General features: G+C 34.2%; 1 long non-coding RNA gene across 2 annotated transcripts; it reads right to left on the bottom strand.

Moving 5' to 3' along the window:
- Nucleotides 1–14,945: 14,945 nt before the first annotated feature.
- LOC134707883 (uncharacterized) lies at nucleotides 14,946–20,577 on the bottom strand. 2 transcript variants are annotated; one of them, XR_010105781.1, is made up of 3 exons: nucleotides 20,462–20,577; nucleotides 16,822–16,933; nucleotides 14,946–15,408 (listed from the first exon to the last, which is right to left on the bottom strand). It is a non-coding gene; the product is annotated as an uncharacterized LOC134707883 (long non-coding RNA). The 2 variants fall into 2 exon arrangements; XR_010105782.1 differs by lacking the exon at nucleotides 20,462–20,577 and adding an exon at nucleotides 18,571–18,665.
- Between the last annotated feature and the right edge of the window lie 1,483 nt (nucleotides 20,578–22,060).

Here is a 22,060-nt window from a genome sequence, read left to right on the forward strand (position 1 = left end):
CACCGAAAGCTCTTTTTTTGAGAGCCCAGGTGGTCGTGTGGTCTAGCGGGACGGCTGCAGTGCAGGCGATTTGGTGTCACGATATCACAGTAGCATGGGTTCGAATCCCGGCGAGGGAAGAACCAAAAATTTGCGAAAGCAAATTTACAGATCTAACATTGTTGGGTTGATGTTTAGACGAGTTGTATATACATTATGTACACAGCCATGTATCACCATCATTGATGGCGATCCGATGGATACATCTGTTGTAGGGTTGTCACTGACTCAGACGTACTTATGAATATAATTATTTTCTGTGACTGTATCTTACATTAATTTGTAGGATCCTTTACTATAGATAATTTAGCTGATCTGTAACAATAACATCTTCATGCCTTATATATCATGTACTGTAGTACGCCGCTAGATTAAAACTGACGTGGAAAGGTAACATATGCCCACCGAAAGCTCTTTTTTTGAGAGCCCAGGTGGTCGTGTGGTCTAGCGGGACGGCAGCAGTGCAGGCGATTTGGTGTCACGATATCACAGTAGCATGGGTTCGAATCCCGGCGAGGGAAGAACCAAAAATTTGCGAAAGCAAATTTACAGATCTAACATTGTTGGGTTGATGTTTAGACGAGTTGTATATACATTATGTACACAGCCATGTATCACCATCATTGATGGCGATCCGATGGATACATCTGTTGTAGGGTTGTCACTGACTCAGACGTACTTATGAATATAATTATTTTCTGTGACTGTATCTTACATTAATTTGTAGGATCCTTTACTATAGATAATTTAGCTGATCTGTAACAATAACATCTTCATGCCTTATATATCATGTACTGTAGTACGCCGCTAGATTAAAACTGACGTGGAAAGGTAACATATGCCCACCGAAAGCTCTTTTTTTGAGAGCCCAGGTGGTCGTGTGGTCTAGCGGGACGGCTGCAGTGCAGGCGATTTGGTGTCACGATATCACAGTAGCATGGGTTCGAATCCCGGCGAGGGAAGAACCAAAAATTTGCGAAAGCAAATTTACAGATCTAACATTGTTGGGTTGATGTTTAGACGAGTTGTATATACATTATGTACACAGCCATGTATCACCATCATTGATGGCGATCCGATGGATACATCTGTTGTAGGGTTGTCACTGACTCAGACGTACTTATGAATATAATTATTTTCTGTGACTGTATCTTACATTAATTTGTAGGATCCTTTACTATAGATAATTTAGCTGATCTGTAACAATAACATCTTCATGCCTTATATATCATGTACTGTAGTACGCCGCTAGATTAAAACTGACGTGGAAAGGTAACATATGCCCACCGAAAGCTCTTTTTTTGAGAGCCCAGGTGGTCGTGTGGTCTAGCGGGACGGCTGCAGTGCAGGCGATTTGGTGTCACGATATCACAGTAGCATGGGTTCGAATCCCGGCGAGGGAAGAACCAAAAATTTGCGAAAGCAAATTTACAGATCTAACATTGTTGGGTTGATGTTTAGACGAGTTGTATATACATTATGTACACAGCCATGTATCACCATCATTGATGGCGATCCGATGGATACATCTGTTGTAGGGTTGTCACTGACTCAGACGTACTTATGAATATAATTATTTTCTGTGACTGTATCTTACATTAATTTGTAGGATCCTTTACTATAGATAATTTAGCTGATCTGTAACAATAACATCTTCATGCCTTATATATCATGTACTGTAGTACGCCGCTAGATTAAAACTGACGTGGAAAGGTAACATATGCCCACCGAAAGCTCTTTTTTTGAGAGCCCAGGTGGTCGTGTGGTCTAGCGGGACGGCTGCAGTGCAGGCGATTTGGTGTCACGATATCACAGTAGCATGGGTTCGAATCCCGGCGAGGGAAGAACCAAAAATTTGCGAAAGCAAATTTACAGATCTAACATTGTTGGGTTGATGTTTAGACGAGTTGTATATACATTATGTACACAGCCATGTATCACCATCATTGATGGCGATCCGATGGATACATCTGTTGTAGGGTTGTCACTGACTCAGACGTACTTATGAATATAATTATTTTCTGTGACTGTATCTTACATTAATTTGTAGGATCCTTTACTATAGATAATTTAGCTGATCTGTAACAATAACATCTTCATGCCTTATATATCATGTACTGTAGTACGCCGCTAGATTAAAACTGACGTGGAAAGGTAACATATGCCCACCGAAAGCTCTTTTTTTGAGAGCCCAGGTGGTCGTGTGGTCTAGCGGGACGGCTGCAGTGCAGGCGATTTGGTGTCACGATATCACAGTAGCATGGGTTCGAATCCCGGCGAGGGAAGAACCAAAAATTTGCTATCTAACATTGTTGGGTTGATGTTTAGACGAGTTGTATATACATTATGTACACAGCCATGTATCACCATCATTGATGGCGATCCGATGGATACATCTGTTGTAGGGTTGTCACTGACTCAGACGTACTTATGAATATAATTATTTTCTGTGACTGTATCTTACATTAATTTGTAGGATCCTTTACTATAGATAATTTAGCTGATCTGTAACAATAACATCTTCATGCCTTATATATCATGTACTGTAGTACGCCGCTAGATTAAAACTGACGTGGAAAGGTAACATATGCCCACCGAAAGCTCTTTTTTTGAGAGCCCAGGTGGTCGTGTGGTCTAGCGGGACGGCTGCAGTGCAGGCGATTTGGTGTCACGATATCACAGTAGCATGGGTTCGAATCCCGGCGAGGGAAGAACCAAAAATTTGCGAAAGCAAATTTACAGATCTAACATTGTTGGGTTGATGTTTAGACGAGTTGTATATACATTATGTACACAGCCATGTATCACCATCATTGATGGCGATCCGATGGATACATCTGTTGTAGGGTTGTCACTGACTCAGACGTACTTATGAATATAATTATTTTCTGTGACTGTATCTTACATTAATTTGTAGGATCCTTTACTATAGATAATTTAGCTGATCTGTAACAATAACATCTTCATGCCTTATATATCATGTACTGTAGTACGCCGCTAGATTAAAACTGACGTGGAAAGGTAACATATGCCCACCGAAAGCTCTTTTTTTGGGAGCCCAGGTGGTCGTGTGGTCTGGCGGGACGGCTGCAGTGCAGGCGATTTGGTGTCACGATATCACAGTAGCATGGGTTCGAATCTCGGCGAGGGAAGAACCAAAAATTTGCGAAAGCAAATTTACAGATCTAACATTGTTGGGTTGATGTTTAGACGAGTTGTATATACATTATGTACACAGCCATGTATCACCATCATTGATGGCGATCCGATGGATACATCTGTTGTAGGGTTGTCACTGACTCAGACGTACTTATGAATATAATTATTTTCTGTGACTGTATCTTACATTAATTTGTAGGATCCTTTACTATAGATAATTTAGCTGATCTGTAACAATAACATCTTCATGCCTTATATATCATGTACTGTAGTACGCCGCTAGATTAAAACTGACGTGGAAAGGTAACATATGCCCACCGAAAGCTCTTTTTTTGAGAGCCCAGGTGGTCGTGTGGTCTAGCGGGACGGCTGCAGTGCAGGCGATTTGGTGTCACGATATCACAGTAGCATGGGTTCGAATCCCGGCGAGGGAAGAACCAAAAATTTGCGAAAGCAAATTTACAGATCTAACATTGTTGGGTTGATGTTTAGACGAGTTGTATATACATTATGTACACAGCCATGTATCACCATCATTGATGGCGATCCGATGGATACATCTGTTGTAGGGTTGTCACTGACTCAGACGTACTTATGAATATAATTATTTTCTGTGACTGTATCTTACATTAATTTGTAGGATCCTTTACTATAGATAATTTAGCTGATCTGTAACAATAACATCTTCATGCCTTATATATCATGTACTGTAGTACGCCGCTAGATTAAAACTGACGTGGAAAGGTAACATATGCCCACCGAAAGCTCTTTTTTTGAGAGCCCAGGTGGTCGTGTGGTCTAGCGGGACGGCTGCAGTGCAGGCGATTTGGTGTCACGATATCACAGTAGCATGGGTTCGAATCCCGGCGAGGGAAGAACCAAAAATTTGCGAAAGCAAATTTACAGATCTAACATTGTTGGGTTGATGTTTAGACGAGTTGTATATACATTATGTACACAGCCATGTATCACCATCATTGATGGCGATCCGATGGATACATCTGTTGTAGGGTTGTCACTGACTCAGACGTACTTATGAATATAATTATTTTCTGTGACTGTATCTTACATTAATTTGTAGGATCCTTTACTATAGATAATTTAGCTGATCTGTAACAATAACATCTTCATGCCTTATATATCATGTACTGTAGTACGCCGCTAGATTAAAACTGACGTGGAAAGGTAACATATGCCCACCGAAAGCTCTTTTTTTGAGAGCCCAGGTGGTCGTGTGGTCTAGCGGGACGGCTGCAGTGCAGGCGATTTGGTGTCACGATATCACAGTAGCATGGGTTCGAATCCCGGCGAGGGAAGAACCAAAAATTTGCGAAAGCAAATTTACAGATCTAACATTGTTGGGTTGATGTTTAGACGAGTTGTATATACATTATGTACACAGCCATGTATCACCATCATTGATGGCGATCCGATGGATACATCTGTTGTAGGGTTGTCACTGACTCAGACGTACTTATGAATATAATTATTTTCTGTGACTGTATCTTACATTAATTTGTAGGATCCTTTACTATAGATAATTTAGCTGATCTGTAACAATAACATCTTCATGCCTTATATATCATGTACTGTAGTACGCCGCTAGATTAAAACTGACGTGGAAAGGTAACATATGCCCACCGAAAGCTCTTTTTTTGAGAGCCCAGGTGGTCGTGTGGTCTAGCGGGACGGCTGCAGTGCAGGCGATTTGGTGTCACGATATCACAGTAGCATGGGTTCGAATCCCGGCGAGGGAAGAACCAAAAATTTGCGAAAGCAAATTTACAGATCTAACATTGTTGGGTTGATGTTTAGACGAGTTGCATATATATATATATATATACATATCTTGTATTGTGTGTTTTAAGTGAATATACGAAAATCTATAATAATACTGAAATATAAGTCTATGGTATCAATATCAGTCTATAATGTATTTGTATACATAGATTGTTACATGAATCTTTATTTCATTTATATGTTGTTTTAATATTATAATTGTCTGTATTTGGATCACGCCTCTATTGTGCTCTTTCAAATAAAATATTGAATTGAATTGAATATTTGAAATATTTAGATTTTAATTTGTAATTTAATCTGTATTTTCGGAGACAGAAGCCAATCTCTGGTTTTAGTATTCTCTGATTGTCTGATTATAACATTATAAATTAACAAATTATCTCCCCTCTATATACATGAAAGTAAAATACATTATCATAAAAGTGTGCTTTATTTCCTATTTAAGAATATTGAAATTTCTTGATTGATATCTAGAATTTATCTATAAATTGAATTATAATAACATTTCTTCAATTGAACTATAAATGATATCTGTAGCTGATTTAAATCATAATAAGGCACACTTTTTTTTACTGTACTGTTGTACAAAAAATAATAAATTACAACACAATATTTTTATGGATCAAATGTAACATGAGATTACAAAATTACCCCCATTGTTTTAACTAAGAAAAAAGTAAAATCACAAAAATACTGAACTCAGAGGAAAATCAATTTGGAAAGTCCATAATCACATGGCAAAATCAAAAAACAAAACGCATCAAAAACGAATGGACAAGAACTGTCATATTCCTGACTTGGTACAGGCATTTTCAAATGTAGAAAATGGTGGATTAAACCTGGTTCTATAGCGCTAACCCTCTCACTTTAATAACAGTCTCATCAAATTCCGTTACATTTACATGATGCGTTAAATAAACAGTCACAATCAATAAAATAGTCAAAATATGGGAACATCAGTCATCATCGTATAACAATTTAACAGGACACAACAACATCTACTATCTACGAACACATGGATTGATTTGAGTGTCTGACGTCAGAAAAATTATATACGTCACATAAATTTGTCGTTCAATGTGCATACAATAGTTATCAAAAGTACCTGGATTATAAACAATTTTAAATTTTACATAGGCAATGAGCGCAGACAGGGTTAAAAAATCAAAAGTATGTAATAATAAATTACAGAAATCAAACTAGTCCAAAAGTTATACATAGAATTTATGAGAATCCAAAACTTTTAAAAGGAACAATTTAACAGGACTCAAAAACCTATCCACGAACACATGGATCTACTTGAGTGTCCGACGTCAGAAAAATTATATACGTCACATAAATTTGTCGTTCAATGTGCATACAAACAATTTTAAAATTTACATAGGCAATGTACGCATACAGGGTTAAAAAATCAAAAGTATGTAAGAATAAATTACAGAAATAGACCGAGATTCAAACTAGTCCAAAAATTATACATAGAATATATGAGAATCCAAAACTTTTTAAAGGGAACAATTTAACAGGACACAATAACATCTACTGTCTAAGAACACATGGATTGATTTGAGTGTCTGACGTTAGAAAAATTATATACGTCACATACATTTGTTGTTCAATGTGCATACAAACAATTTAAAAAAAAAAAAATCATAGGCAATGTACGCATACAGAGTTAAAAAGTCAAAAGTATGTAAGAATAAATTACAGAAATAGACCGAGATGACTTTAACATTTTCCCCGTCTATTCTAAATAACATAAAAAATGTGGTGCACACTGAATATCTATCATTCCTTATAATTTCATAATACATTCTATTTTAAACTGGGGTAAATCATGAAAAAATGTTGACGATGTTATGGTTACATGACAAAATAATGTCTATGAGTTGATAAACAAAACATTGCCAGCCGATCATTTTAGAAGTGCTGCATACAAAATTTGATTAATTTAATGCCATTTAGTCTCTAGTGGTTTTATATTAAATAGCAAAATTATTAACAACAAATGTGTTATGATCATAGGTGTGCTTCAAATGCAAACGTCAGAGGTGGATTCAGCCCCCCCCCCCTTTTTGGGATAAAATTTGGTTGCTTATATAGGGAATCACTAAAGCGTGACTGGAGCGGACCCCTCTTAGGTCAGTCAGTGGGCTCCACTTATGAAAATTTCTGGATCCGCCACTGAACGTTCAGCAGTATTATCTTCCTGCTCAACTCTTTCTATTCTCCTTGTCTACACAGGCCTGCAACCCTCTCCACTACAGTCATGGACAACATTCAATTTCCTCAAAATATGTTTCGATTCTACTATATATCCTTTTGTTGCAATTTCTGTACTTTTTGACAACCATATACTTTCTCGTTTACCAATGCAGATTTATACAACCATAATTTGTTTTGTTGACCTCTCTTTGGTATAACAATCAAGCCTTCTTTTAAGATACCAATGACTCTTGTAAACACAAAGACTAAATTATAAAAAAGACTAAAAAAGAAAAAAAATGTAAAGGGTTCCATTGAACACAATGTCTTTCCTACTTTATGAATCTAAAAAATGTTTAAAAAAAATAAAAGTAAAGATTGTTACCTATTAAAAACGTTTAAACCCAGTAAATTTTGTGCACGTGTCGTAAGTCAGGAATGTTATGTTCAGTGGTTGTTGTTTGTTGGTGTGGTAGACCATTAGAATGAATTTACAGAGGTAATTTTGGGACCCTTTATAATTTGCTGTGCATTGTAACCTAAAGCTCCATGTCAAAGACCCTACTTAGTCCTATAACTTTCACAAACTAAACTTGGATGGTGAGTTGTCTAATTGTCATTCACACCAAATCTTCTGATATCTATTTATATAAAATTACATTCAATACACACAAAAATAAATGTATATAATGAAGATTTATTAAGCTAAATAACAACATGTACTTTTACCAACAAATGACTGTTTAGTGACATGTTTTTTTTTGTTACTGTGGATTCATTATTTTTTTTGATACCAATTTACATGCTTTCCTGGGTAAAAGAGAACCGCGAATTGGAATGTCCAAGTAAATACACATTTTCAAAAGGAATGTATGCAGAATTTGGCAAATCAACAAAAAATATCCACGAACATGCAAGTTTTCATCAATCCACAAAAATTGGTACCCACAAAAATAAATAAATCCACAGTAACTAAATTGAGTCACTTGTATGTAGACATTGGGAAAACCATGAAATTATATATCTACAAATATAAATAAGTTTTCCTTGATTCTAAAAAATCATTACCCACTAAAAAAGAATCAATAGTAAATGTTATCCATGGGTATTTTAATCATGTATTACTAAATAGATTCTAGGTATTAACACAACTAACCTGTTTGTTGGCATTTAAATGTCATCTATTCTCCTTCATGAACCAGAAAATGCTCCTTACCTAGCACAGCAGATCATCTTAACAAACTATACTTTGCAAACTTGTGATCTGTAATATTTAGGCAAAGTAAAGCTTGCAAGAGGACATCCTCAGACTCTGTTTCAAATGCAGGTTTCATGTTCCTTTTTCCTTGAACAAGCGATATTGTTCCTGGATTTTTTTTCTAGTTTCTTTTGGATTGGTCTATCCCAAATCCCAAGGAACTTTTGTACAATTGAACTGGACCCGGTTCTCAGCACTGCTGGAGTTGCTTCACTCCAAAAATATATTGTTAAATCGTGATCTGTAATATTTAGGCAAACTAAAGCTTGAGAGAGGACATCCTCGTCCTCAGTTTCCAAAGCAGGTTTCTTGTTTCTTTTTCTTTGAACAAGCGATATTGTTCCTGGATTTTTTCTAGCTTCTTTTGGATTAACCCATCCCAAGGAACTTTTGTACAATTGTACTGGTCCCTGTTCTCATCACTGATGGAGTTGCCTGACTCTAAATTTAACAGCTGCAAAAAGTAAAAGCAAAAGTAGTATACCGCTGTTCAAAACTCGTAAATCCATGGACAAAAAACTAAAACCGAGGGAAACGCATTAAATATAAGAAGAGAACGACGACATAACACTAAAATGTAACACACACAGAAACGGACCGGGCATCAGACAAAATCCCACGAGAATAACAAATATAACATCAACACCAAATACATGAATTTGGGATTGACAAGTACCGTGACACGTCTTATCGCAACGTGAATTTACACTCATACATAAGAGAAAACGAACGACCCAACGTAAAAATCTAACATACACAGAAACGAACTATAATATAACAATGGCCATATTCCTGACTTGGTACGGGACATTTTTAAAGAAAAAATGGTGGGTTGAACCTGGTTTTTGTGGCATCCCAAACCTTGCACTTTAATGGCCATGTGAAATATAACATCAAAATAACAACACAACACGACAGGACTACAATATCAATAAATTGGAGAACACAATTGACGAACAACAGCCAACAAATTATAAGTCAATCAAACTTTTAAAACGCCAGAAGTGCACTTTGTCCACACAAGACCTACTAGTGACGCTCAGATACAAAAGTCTGAAAGCCGAAACAAGTACAAAGTTGAACAGAATCGAGGACCAAAGGATTAAAAAAGTTGTGCCCAAGTTATTCTATCATATTTTTTTTCATACGGTTTTCAGTTACTGCTAATTAAAAAAAATGTGCATTTATTATTACAATTTGTCATTACAAACTTGAATATTTATAAAAATTTAAATAAAATCTCAATTGTTGTGATTATAATCCTGTCACATTTTTTACAATAATAAGAAACATTGAGTTAACCAAACAGTTTCTGTTTCAAAATATCCTTCATGCATAATATGTTGGCACAGATATAGATTGGCAAAGCTTATACAGCTGTCTCTACTTCGGGCCTTTTGGTTTTGCAAGAATATCATATTTCTAATACAACCATGATTTTCTTTTCAAATGCATCTTCTGCATAGGCTTTTTTGTGGTCCATGCCTTTGAATATCTTCAAAGATATATTCGTGTTGTTTATTCTTTAGTTTTCTATGTTGTGTCATGTGAACTATTGTTTTTCTGTTTGTCTTTTTCATTTTTAGCCTTGGCGTTGTCAGTTTATTTTAGATTTATTAGTTTGACTACCCCTTTGGTATCTTTTGTCCCTCTTTTTTCAATCTACATTAAAAAACTTTTTTTTATTTTTTTATATTTCAAATCTTTTTACTTATGATGAAGTGGTCAGTGCTATCTATAGCTCCATTTACTACTTGCCCATTTATATGTAAACCACATTCAATCTTTTATAGGATTAAGGTAATATGGAATGTGGTATCTGTTTTTGTTTGGGGGTTGGGGGGGGGGGGGGGGGCGGGGTGTAGAGCATTTCAGAGAGATATAGAGATTCTTACATTGGTAGTTAAATCATCAATATCAAAGTCATTTTTAGGGTAAAACAAAAATCCCATTTGAGTGCCTTTAACATTCCACAAAGATGTCAATTTCATTTACATGTTTATATTTTGCTTCATCCATTGAGCTGAAAAAGGTTATGCCCCTTGAAGTCATCTAATTTAATTATTGTTTTTTTTCAGAGATCTTTTCTTCATAAAAAAAAAATATGGTAGACTCATGTGAAGTCCTCGAAGTTACTGCTGATTTTTTGCAGGCCTTCAATGACTTCTATGAAGAAAACATGTCATCAGCTGATTGCCCCAGGAAATGGGAGGTGCAGGCTGGTATAGACAGGAAAAGGATGCTACAAAGACGTTCAAAACAAGGTAGATTAACAACTTCAAGATGATTTATGTTTAAAAATAAAATGTGATAAAATTGCAAATGAAACCACCAGAGGACAAGTGACATAGAATTTACCGTCAGCTTAAGGTTAATGTACAGCTTTCAATAATGAGCAGACCCATATTGCGGTATGTCTGTTTGAAAAATCACTGTTTTCCAGCAAGACTGAAGTTGGTTTTCAAATTTATATTCAGTTTTACTTATACAATTTTTGTTTCAAATTTTTGTTGGCTGATAAGCTGCTATCTCATTGTAACTGTTATTTACTACACAATTATTTTAAATTATACATTTAAATTGAATGAACAAACAACACTCTTTTCTTTACATAATCATTTAATCTTTATGCGCAGCGACGTTAAGGGCGTTTCGAAAAAAATCCCATTTTATACACAGGAAAAAACATATTGAACTCAAAGTGAGTTTTCTTTGCCTATATGCCAAAAAATGCACGTTAAAAGCGTAAACAGAGGGAAAATATATTTTCTGAATTTCATTCCAAACTTTTATTTATAGAAAAATATAAATACATTGGTGTCACGTGACTTCAAACTGAAAGTAATGACATTTCCCAAATAAGTCAAAAGGGCAGGTGCAAGATGAAATCGGATCGCCCTGGTTTTGGGCTCCCTGTGATCGGGATAACTTATTTTACTGGAAAAGTGCTGTGCCTAGTTTGATAGCAGAGGTTTTGTAAATAAAAAACAATAAAACGCGGAGATTTTTTTCGATTTATCGACTTTTTGGCACTTCAGGTTCTGAAATTTCCTTTAAACGAACGCTATATAACTAGGCACAGCACTTTTTGAAAAATTTGAAATGTCGCCGTTCTACCAATACCAGAATCGAGTAGGTTGGTATAGCTCTTGCACCTGCCCTTTTGAATTTATTTAACATGTCGTAGCATTATTGTCTTGAAATGCGAGAGAGAAACGTTTGAATGACGCGGCGGAAGTCGGATCGGCTGACGGAAACACTAAGTGTTTTTTTTGTACTCGCCGTCAAGCGTTTCATAATAAGCCTACGTCTTGTTGGGGCAGATAAACACATATTCTGTTATTGCTTGCTTAGTTTATTGAAGTTCCTAATTCATAATTGTTTCTATTTCAGAGAATATTTAATTGTGATAGGCAGGACTTTCATAAAATAGAATATTTACATCTTGCATTCCATCTCTGATTTCATCTCTTGTGCAAATGGCAGAGGTGCCACCGTGGGATTTAGATGGGCTCTGAACCCTTGTGTGTGAACAAATTTATGGTTAGTGTGAACTCGTTATGTCGCACTTAATTAATAACTTCCATTATTGTTGGGACACGCACCCCCCTTTTTTGTCCAAATCCGGAATCCACATCTCGGGTCCTAGTGATGATCTCATTTTGCAAGTGCAAGTATATTAGGAACTATTATCATTTTAATGAAAAAAGTGGGTTTTTTACAAACTTTATACCAAAATTCATGATTTATTTTTGCTCTTTGTCATTGATAATATTAAATTAATAAACATAAACTCCTACCTGCATATAAATATTCAGATTTACTAGTTGAATATCTCCTGTTACTCAAGTGTGCCTGGAATCAATTTGTAAAACATGATATGGAGGTCTTTTTGAATTTATTCTGTAGGGACAATGTGATTTTTTGGCATCACTGAATATGAATTTTCACCAGGGCAGTATTTTGTATGGCTTGCTTTTTTTTTAATGATCTCCCTAGTGAATTTCTACATTTTCTTGGACAGAATCTTCCTTTTCATTCCATCTTAAAAAGCAATATTTTACTAATTCTAACAGTCTTACAGTTACTGGTAACTTTTTTTCTGACCTCCCATTATTAATTTAATTCTGGTTGGATTATTCAAAAGCTCACAAAAGCATTAACAATTCTGTTTTCCTCGAATGAGTAAGTTTGAATATTTGCACAAACGTATACCTTTTTGGGGGTACTATTAAAGGATTAGAAGCTATGGCATTGAGTATCTGATACTTAAAAAAATATTCCTTGAGCACTCATGGTTTCAATGTATATGCATACAGTGAACACAATGAATTACTAAAGTAAATTTTCATCGCATCTGTGAAAAATTCAACTTTGATTAGTTTCAGATACATGCGCATGCACTTATGCAACTATGATTCAATCAGCTGCCTTGAGCGACACATACAGTTACATGTATACATTAGCCATAATTTTTCAACCTTATACATTGTAGTATATATTTGTACCAAGAAGTTGGAAACAGTGACCCATTTGTTCTGCCGCTGATTTCATATTAAATTCCTGCCTAACAGCAGGCTAGTGTCAACCAATACAAACGGACAGTCAAGAAAAAACTAAAAGTGCTTACGTCTCATTCAGCACAATAAAAAAATTTTTTTCATTATCAAGTGCCATTATATTTTAAAGTTCATATTAAACATGATAAAATCAGAAAACTGATTTCCCCATCACCTGCTGAGATATATTGGAGGCTACGTATACTGAATGGTACTGCTTTTCTGTCAGAATAAAAGAAATTTTATGTACCAGTACATGTACATAACAATTTTTTGTTCTTCCCTCTCCGGGAATACATGTATATAATTTACATTATATTTATATATTATATATAATTTTTCATTGTTGAAGGCCGTACGATTACCTAAAATTGTTAATTTCTGTGTCATTTTGGTCTCTTGTGGAGAGTTGTCTCATTGGCAATCATACCACATCTTCTTTTTATGTACATGTATATATAATATACACATACAGAAATCTGACACTAAATTAATCACAGTTCTAACAAAAGTTTCAGGTGAATGAATCATGACAAAGGGGACAGGACAAAATAGTCCGCATGGAAATTAAAATGACAACCATGTATGAATGCTTACATACATGTATAAAACTACTGCCTACCATGCCTACCAAATGTATCATTGACAAGGGTACAATCTGTGGTTAATCTTACAAATGTCATGATGTACCTGACCAAATCACAAACATGACAAAAAGTAAAATTACTTAATTGTTAATCAAAACTTCATTGACAATTATACCACATGCTTTAAATCAAATTCTAGCTGTATTACAAAAATATGCATGGAATTTCAAAATAGAAGAAAGCAATTTCTGTCTGTGTTGGGGTCATGCTGTGTCACTGCCATACATCACATCTCATGCAAAATATGCTATATATAAGAATCTTTAGTCTTCTAATACTGTGAATATTCCATCAAGTTTTCAAGTTTATATTATCATGATAACTATAATGTATATCCTTCAAATAGACTCAAAATGTGCGAATAAATTTATTCCCAAGATAATAATAATTTATATTAAACAATGCCAGGACAATAAACATGGTAAATGTGAGATTTATTATTGCAGTTACAGAAAATCCTGGATACAAATAATGCATTGTAATACATGTACCATCATTTAAATAAATTTATATTTTTTTTATGCCAAACATTTACAATTATCATGATTATATAAATAACCAATTTTATTTTAGACAAAATGCAAGAACACGGAGAAATGAAAACATTGCATTTTCTGATTTCCAAGTACATGTATAAACAATGCAAGCTACATTTAATTTGTGTACATGTACATGTACATGAGATACACATCTACATGTACAATACATATATACATGTATGTGCAAAATGGCAAAGAAAATACCCATAATTATTTTGTTCAAAATTAAACATTATGTGGCTGTTATACATATGTTTTGCTCATTATTGAAGCCCAACATCAATATCATATGTATTTAAGATGAACAACAACTGCATGATTACAACACTGTTTTATGCTTTTGAACTTTTTGTAAACCCAGGCCTGTATTCAGTGTTTATATGAAATGAAATTGAAAAATTATAAATCATGATTAAATATGATTTTCTTGTTCTCTCATGTCTCTGCAGGTGGCCAATATATATATACAACTATTTTTTCCCTGATGGAGATTTGTTTCATTGGCAATCAATTTTTTTTCATATGTCATATTCTTACTTTTATAGTTACATGTGCATGTACATGTATTATTTGTAACTCAAACTAGTGGTGCATCAGTGAATTTTATGCCTACATGCATACATGTATATATCTATATTGCATGTATATCTGTAGGTAGGATTTATGTTTACATCAAATAACTCTATCTTATAATTACTCCCTGTCATGCCTGTAATTGCCAAAAAATAACTAAACACTCATATTGAAGTCTTATAAATCAATATATTTCCTTCTTTCAAATTCATCTGAATATCATACATGTCATATATTTATCTTTAGATCTCTTATAAACTACTTGGTTAGACATTGCAGATTTTTCAAATATTTCACGAAAGAAACCACAAATTAAATCCATGAAACTGTTGCAACACATTTTTCACGAGGATGAAAAAGAAGCTAAACTGTTCACTTAAATATTCCTCTGTTTCACTGCATCAAAACACTAAACTCCAATTCAATTGGGTCTTGAAACAGCAAATGCTTCTGCTTAGTACATGATATACATGATATAGAATTGCTGTCTTTTTTCTACTTCTCATTGAAATATTTGGTGGCTTTCCAAACAAATTTTCATCAGATTTTCAGTATTAAATGGTCATCATGGTCATGATGAGTTATAAATAAGTAACTTTCTTCTGCTGTCTCGGTGCAGGTGATCATCATTGCTGAAATATGAAAATATAATGTATATATTAAATGAAATGTTTAACATTATAGTTATGATTAAATATTAAAGTAATAAAAAGTAAGTGCAAACATATTTCTTCAAGAAGTTACTGTTAAAATGCAAACAACATATAAATTCCCTGGTCTTTATTTAATAACATGAATAATAAAATTGAGAAAGGAAATGGCTGTTAAAGCCACAACAACCCGACAATAGAGCAGACAACAGCCGAAGGCCACCAATTGGTCTTCAATGTAGCTAGAAATATCATTATACATTTGAACAAGGATGTTATTTTTAACACACATTTTAATAAGGTGCACTACTTTGATAAAACTTATATTTATTGATTTCAGAATGTGAGTTCCATTATTGCAATTTACAAAATGCAAATTTGCCATATAAAAACATTATAATAATTTCTGAATTTACATTGATACATTAATATTCTCACAAATGCACAATGTAAGAAAACAGAAATTTATTTGCACAAATTAAAAAACAGGCTCACTAACATTCAGTAGTTGTCTTTTGTTTATGTAATTTATATGTTTTTCTTGTTTTCTTTATATAGATTAGACTGTTGGACTTGGTTTTCCTGTAAGAATGGTTTTACACTAGTAATTTTGGGGCCCTTTATACTTTAAGTTTGGTGTGAGCCAAGCTTCCGTGTTAAAGGCCGTACGTTGACATATCATGGTTTACTTTTATAAATTGTAATTTGGATGGAGAGTTGTCTCATTGGCACTCACACCACATCTTCCTATGTCTATAGACTATTAACCCCTCCACATTCTGTATGCATGTGCCTGTTATTTAGGAGATAACTGTATTGTATTTTAAGCTCCGACGGCATCAATTGGGGATTTGATGGTCGCAAATTAAGTTTACTGGCGACGCGTTAGCGGAGAGACAGTAAACGGGTATTTGCGACCATCAAATCCCCAATTGATGCCTTCGGAGCTTAAAATACAATATTGTTATCTCCATTCTAATGAAACTGACAGAAAACAACGTTAAAACATGTATTTAAAATCTGGCATATGCCGTCTGTGCTTGCGCGTACGTCCCATAGCATCAATTGTCAATTGATGCCATGTAAGAAAGTGACGTTATCCAATCAAAATGAACGTTACAAATGTTGTTGCATTAGAATCAGTGGTTGTCGTGTGTTGCTGTGTTACATATTGGACTGTTAGTTTTCTCCTTTGAATTGCTAAAAATTTCATTTGCAATTTAGGGGCCATTTGTAGTGGAATATATGCAGAATGGCCTTTGCTCATTGTTGAAAGGCCATACAGTGACCTATAACTGTAGTTGTTAATTTTGGTGTCATTTGGACACTTGAGGAGAGTTGTCTCATTGTACATGTTGTACAAAAGTTAGCTGATTGCAGGATAAAACAATTTACCTGTCTATAAAAATAAAACTCCAATTTCAACATGTTCATGCATGTTCAAAGCATCACTCTATATTTCATCAAACCTGGAATGGCATACTGTATCTTGAAATCAATAGGTAAGCTGAAAAAAGGTAATCATTTAATTACAAACAGATACTTTTTTAAATAAGGAACATAAACATGTGTATAATGATACAAATAATTGTTAAATAAAGAAATAACATCTGCCACATGCACACAACCCTTATTTGATCGCAGGATTTCCTTCATAGATACATGTATAATGTCTATTTTTTCCTGGATTTCTAGAATTGCTGCATGCTATGCAAAATAGAGACCCGCCTGCTTGGTTAGTAGCACTTAGTACCTATATCAACTGTACGATGATACACGGTGATAACAAGCCAAAAAAAAATACATGTACATGTATATGTCTGTTTACAGTTACTGGACTGACCATAATTTGAGCACTGACCAAAAGCCATTTTATTCCTGTCGTAAAGTGAAAAATTTATAAAACTCGTGTCAAAAGCGAAGTAAGGGTTGCCAATAAATTTAATATATTGCCTGATACATCCCAATATTCACAATTGTGAATATGACAGCTGTTCTAAGGAAACTTGCAACTCGTGTAATGAAATAAAAACTTCGCCCCCATGTTTTCCAACCAATAACCAAGGGAAACTAATCATTAAAAAAAAATGAAACTCGGCCCATGGACAAAAATACTAAAATTCCGACCTGCATGTACATTATATATATTGATGATGTATATGTAAGAATGTAACTTTAAACAGACATACTGACATATATTTGTTTTGGCCATACAAGTATGGTCTGACATTTTAGCTCTTCTTTATGTCTTAAATAAATTTTCATGATTAACTAGCTAGAAATGCTGAAAGCACTGCCCATAATAGCCAGCCCCCCTCAAAAATAATATAAATCTAAAACAAACACCTGAATCTCTGTGAGCTACTGCTCACTAATAATATCCCCATACCCTTAAAGTATAAGGTTAACAGAAAGTTGTTGAGTGATGAATCTGAAAAAGCATCACACAGTATAGCTGACTTGTACAATTACATGAATAAACCCTGAAGCCAAATTTCAGAAATCCTTGTAACATTCCTGCAAACAGTGCTACGAAAAATATTCATTGGACAGACTGACCTTAGGATGTAGACAGAAGTAAAACAGTATGTTCCAACTTTTTTAAAGACTAAAAGTGGTGCCAGGAGTATATTGTACATGTAAAAATATAAAAAAAAAATGCCAACAGTGGCACAATTCATGGATAATTTTTTAAATTATATTAAAATCCCATAAAGGGAATGAGTAAAATCTAGAATATTCATTGAATAAAAAAAATGTAAGGGATCTAACATGTATATTACATTTCAGCAAAGTTTCATGAAAATTTGTTCAAGCGGTTTAAAATCATTATTTCGACCCTCTATTATGAATAATGTCCCTATACATGTAGTACTCAAAAATAAGATGTATATATAAATTATATGTAAATTGGGAATAAAATTAAGAATAGAAATGGGAAATGTCACCAATGGACAGTGGCAGATCCAGTTATTTTAAAAAGGGGGGTTCCTAACCCATGACCAAAAAAAAAGGGGGTTCCTAACCCATGACCAAAAAAAAAGGGGGGTTATCTGTGTTCCTGATGCCTGGTTTGTTTAACTGTTACAAATGAACACTTTCGTGTTGTATTTTTTTGGTCTCAGCGGCATGTGGTAGACTTACTTTCAGAGCAATAAGAATATGAGACCCCTTAATCTACGGGTTCCTACAAAGCAATTGCTTTCTCTGTTTAGAATAAACAACTTTCTTGCAACCAGGCTCCCAAAGAAAATTTTATAACTGGGTCCCTTCTGTTTACCGGGTATCAGGAGGGTTCGCCCTGATAACATGTTCGCCCTAGGTTTGTTCGCACTGAGTTTGTTCGCCCTATATTCATTTATGATATGTATATCGTCGCTGTTATGCAAAAACCTCGTATCTATGGTTTTGATAATTTTACACCAGGCAGTAAAAACTGAAATCTTTTTATCGATTATTTAGAATTAAATATGTATGTTCCACTGTATGCGAAAATATCTGATCTTTTAACCAATCAATTACCAAGACGAGCAAAAATTTCTGCACCTATATTGTATTTTCAAAGCTTTTCATTATTTTTAAGCTAATATATTAGCTTTGAGAATCTAAAATTGATAAAACTGTACGTGTTATAATGTCAGCTGCCGTGCAAAGTGTTTTTCTTTTGAGATACGATATTTTCTCACAACAAAATGTCTCATCAATCCGACTACACTTTTTCGTCACATGTCAGAATTCGGATTAACGATTGGTTAGAAGATCAGATATTTTCGCATACAGTGGAACATACATATTTAATCCTAAATAATCGATAAAAAGATTTCTGCAAAAAGTTGAGATACGAGGTTTTTGCATAACAGCGACGATATGTTACATCAATGAATGGAATATATATATATTAAAATTTATGTATACATGTATCTATTAAAAGTTAAATACAGAATATTTGCCAAAATTTATATTAATTAAATAAAATTCTTGACTGCATTGTTACACTTTATTTTTAATTACTTTTAATTACTTTTGATTGAATTTTGATTGTTGATTAGGTGTCTTTTGAAACCTTTGATATCCCTGATTGTTATATAAATTGCCTTTGGTGGATCATCTTGTAGTCCTGAAATGTACCGGCTGAAACATATAACCTAGTCGAGCAGCTAGCTTTAGACAAGTTTAAACATGAAACATCATAAATATTCTGCGAAATTGTAGACTGACTTCAACACATTCAATTATATACATACTACGCAGCAAAAAAATAAAATCAGGGCGAACGGACTTGGGGCAAACAGGTATTAGGGCGAACAGAAATTAGGGCCATGCAACCAGAATCAGGGCGGATGGACCCGGGTTCTGTTTACTGGGATAAAGCTTAATACATGTAACACGAAATCTCAGGCTTAAAAAAAAACAAAATCTGGAGGTCCTGAATTCGAAAAAAGAATTCCCGAATCCTGAAATCCCAATCTTAAAAACACCTGATCCTGTAGTCCAGATAAAGGTCCTATCCCCCTTATAATTATTTGGACTAGGGCTGAGACTATTGTAACTGTTATAAAAGTAGTCTCAGAATAGGGGGAGGGGTACAACATGTGTCAAGCTCCAGATAACATGTTTCAGGTTCCTTTTGAGCAAGTATGTATGTGCAGCCCATGTGCTCCAAAAAATAGCTCCACGAATAATGGCACGATATCATAATTAGAGCAATATATACCCAGGCAGGCAGCTAGCTACCTGTGAAACGAAAATTAGAAACGAATTTCGGGGTAAAAGGTGAGAATGGGCCCTTGGTATAATGCAGGTAACTTGTTTCATTCGATATATTGTTCATTTATTGACGAGACTCAACCAATAACTTAGATTTCAGCTATTTGTTGTAGTCTTGTTTTGTTTTGACCACGTGTATATCATGCTTGCCCTCATTGAACTCGTTTTTATCTAATAATATACAGTTTTTCGCCCTCTGGAGCGAATGAGAAACACAACAAGCAACATATGTTTCATAATAAATACATGTCTTGTGGCTCACACTTACTTTTTCGGTTAGATTTTCGCATAGAAGTGAAAATAATTTTAGCTGCAAATTTCTTTCCATTCTGCAAGCTGCAAACATCTATTTGACGTCGATCGTCTTCTCATTGGTTGATCCGCGGGGACCAAAAGGGTCCAAAAGCCGACAATATCGCCTTGAAAAACAGCTATTGTAACTGTTTCCATAATAATCCAAGCACAAACATACAATATTTGTATTTCGATAAATAAATTACATCATATTTATAGTCGTTTTTAGTTAACAGGCATGTATGTAATTTGATTTCATACATTTTCATCGATAGACGCAGCCTCCGCCATTGATGAATATATGAATACATAATGAGGTCCTTACGGGGTTATCTGCCCCTGAAAATATCATAAGTAAATCGCCTTAACATCGCTGCGTGGAAAATAAAGTAACGGGGGCTCGCGGTTCTGAATCAAATTTATTTAAAATATAGAATTTTGCTATTTTTTTCTATAAATAAACTTTATCCTATACTTCATGGAAACATCAAATAAAAATATGGGGTCACCTTTCTTTAAGTTCACAATCTGCTTTTGAATGAAGCATGTATATTTGTTGAACTTATAGAAGAAAACAAAGGTATAATTGAAATAAAAAAAGAACTTAATTACAGAAATCGCTTATATTTAACAATAGTCTAGTTTAAGTACAGATCATTTGAAAAAAAATAATAAAAAACATAGGTCACCGATGGCTTATAAAAGTTATTTAAATTTTCATGCCAACAATGGCATTTTTATTTCACCAAAGGGAGATAATTTGGAGCTTTTTTTAATGTTACAAATGTAGATAAACATATCGAAATGATTTTTTGTACCATATCATATAGTAACAACTATAGTAGTGTAATAAATAAAATTTGCAATGAAAATGCGAATGTTTTAATTTGTACTGATTTTGTTTGTACCCTTAAGCCTCCTTACGCATCAAAAAATCGTTAACATTGTCAAGAAGTAAGAAATAAAATAATGATTTATGTGTTGAATCTTCCAACAATTTCTAAAGCAACGGATGGCTATCTCGGAAATATCAAAGCTGCAGGTCATACATCTATCTCATAGACCATAACGTCAAGACCTTTCATTTCAATATATTGACTAAAAAAGTACTCTAAAATCCATTTGAAAGACGGAGGGAATTAAAATTAATGATACGTAAAAGGACTTTTAGATACCAGGTATCTTTTTAAAATTAACAATGCAGGATTAAGTCTTTGATTAAATTCAAAATGACAAAGTTTTCCACTGCAAATTTCACTGTACTCGCATCTTTTCCCCATATAACCAATTTATTTTGACCAAATCAAATGTACCTACCCATTGCAAGATTTTAATTTTACTAGAAAGTAATAAACATTAGTCTAAGAATTGTTCGTAAAATTGCAGCTTCAATCTTAAATAAATCTACACTTCTACCTGTGTTTCCAAGAGGCTAGCTAGAACAAAGGAATTCGACAACTTTGTTTCCTAAAGAATATATCAATGAACCAAGAGAAACCAGTTCGTCAAATGTATCGATGCTGCTTCAAAAAAAATTCAACAACACTTGATTGAAATTTAATATTAATGGCTT

Source organism: Mytilus trossulus, chromosome 2 (assembly GCF_036588685.1).
Source record: "Mytilus trossulus isolate FHL-02 chromosome 2, PNRI_Mtr1.1.1.hap1, whole genome shotgun sequence".
Classification (NCBI taxonomy): Eukaryota; Metazoa; Mollusca; class Bivalvia; order Mytilida; family Mytilidae; genus Mytilus; species Mytilus trossulus.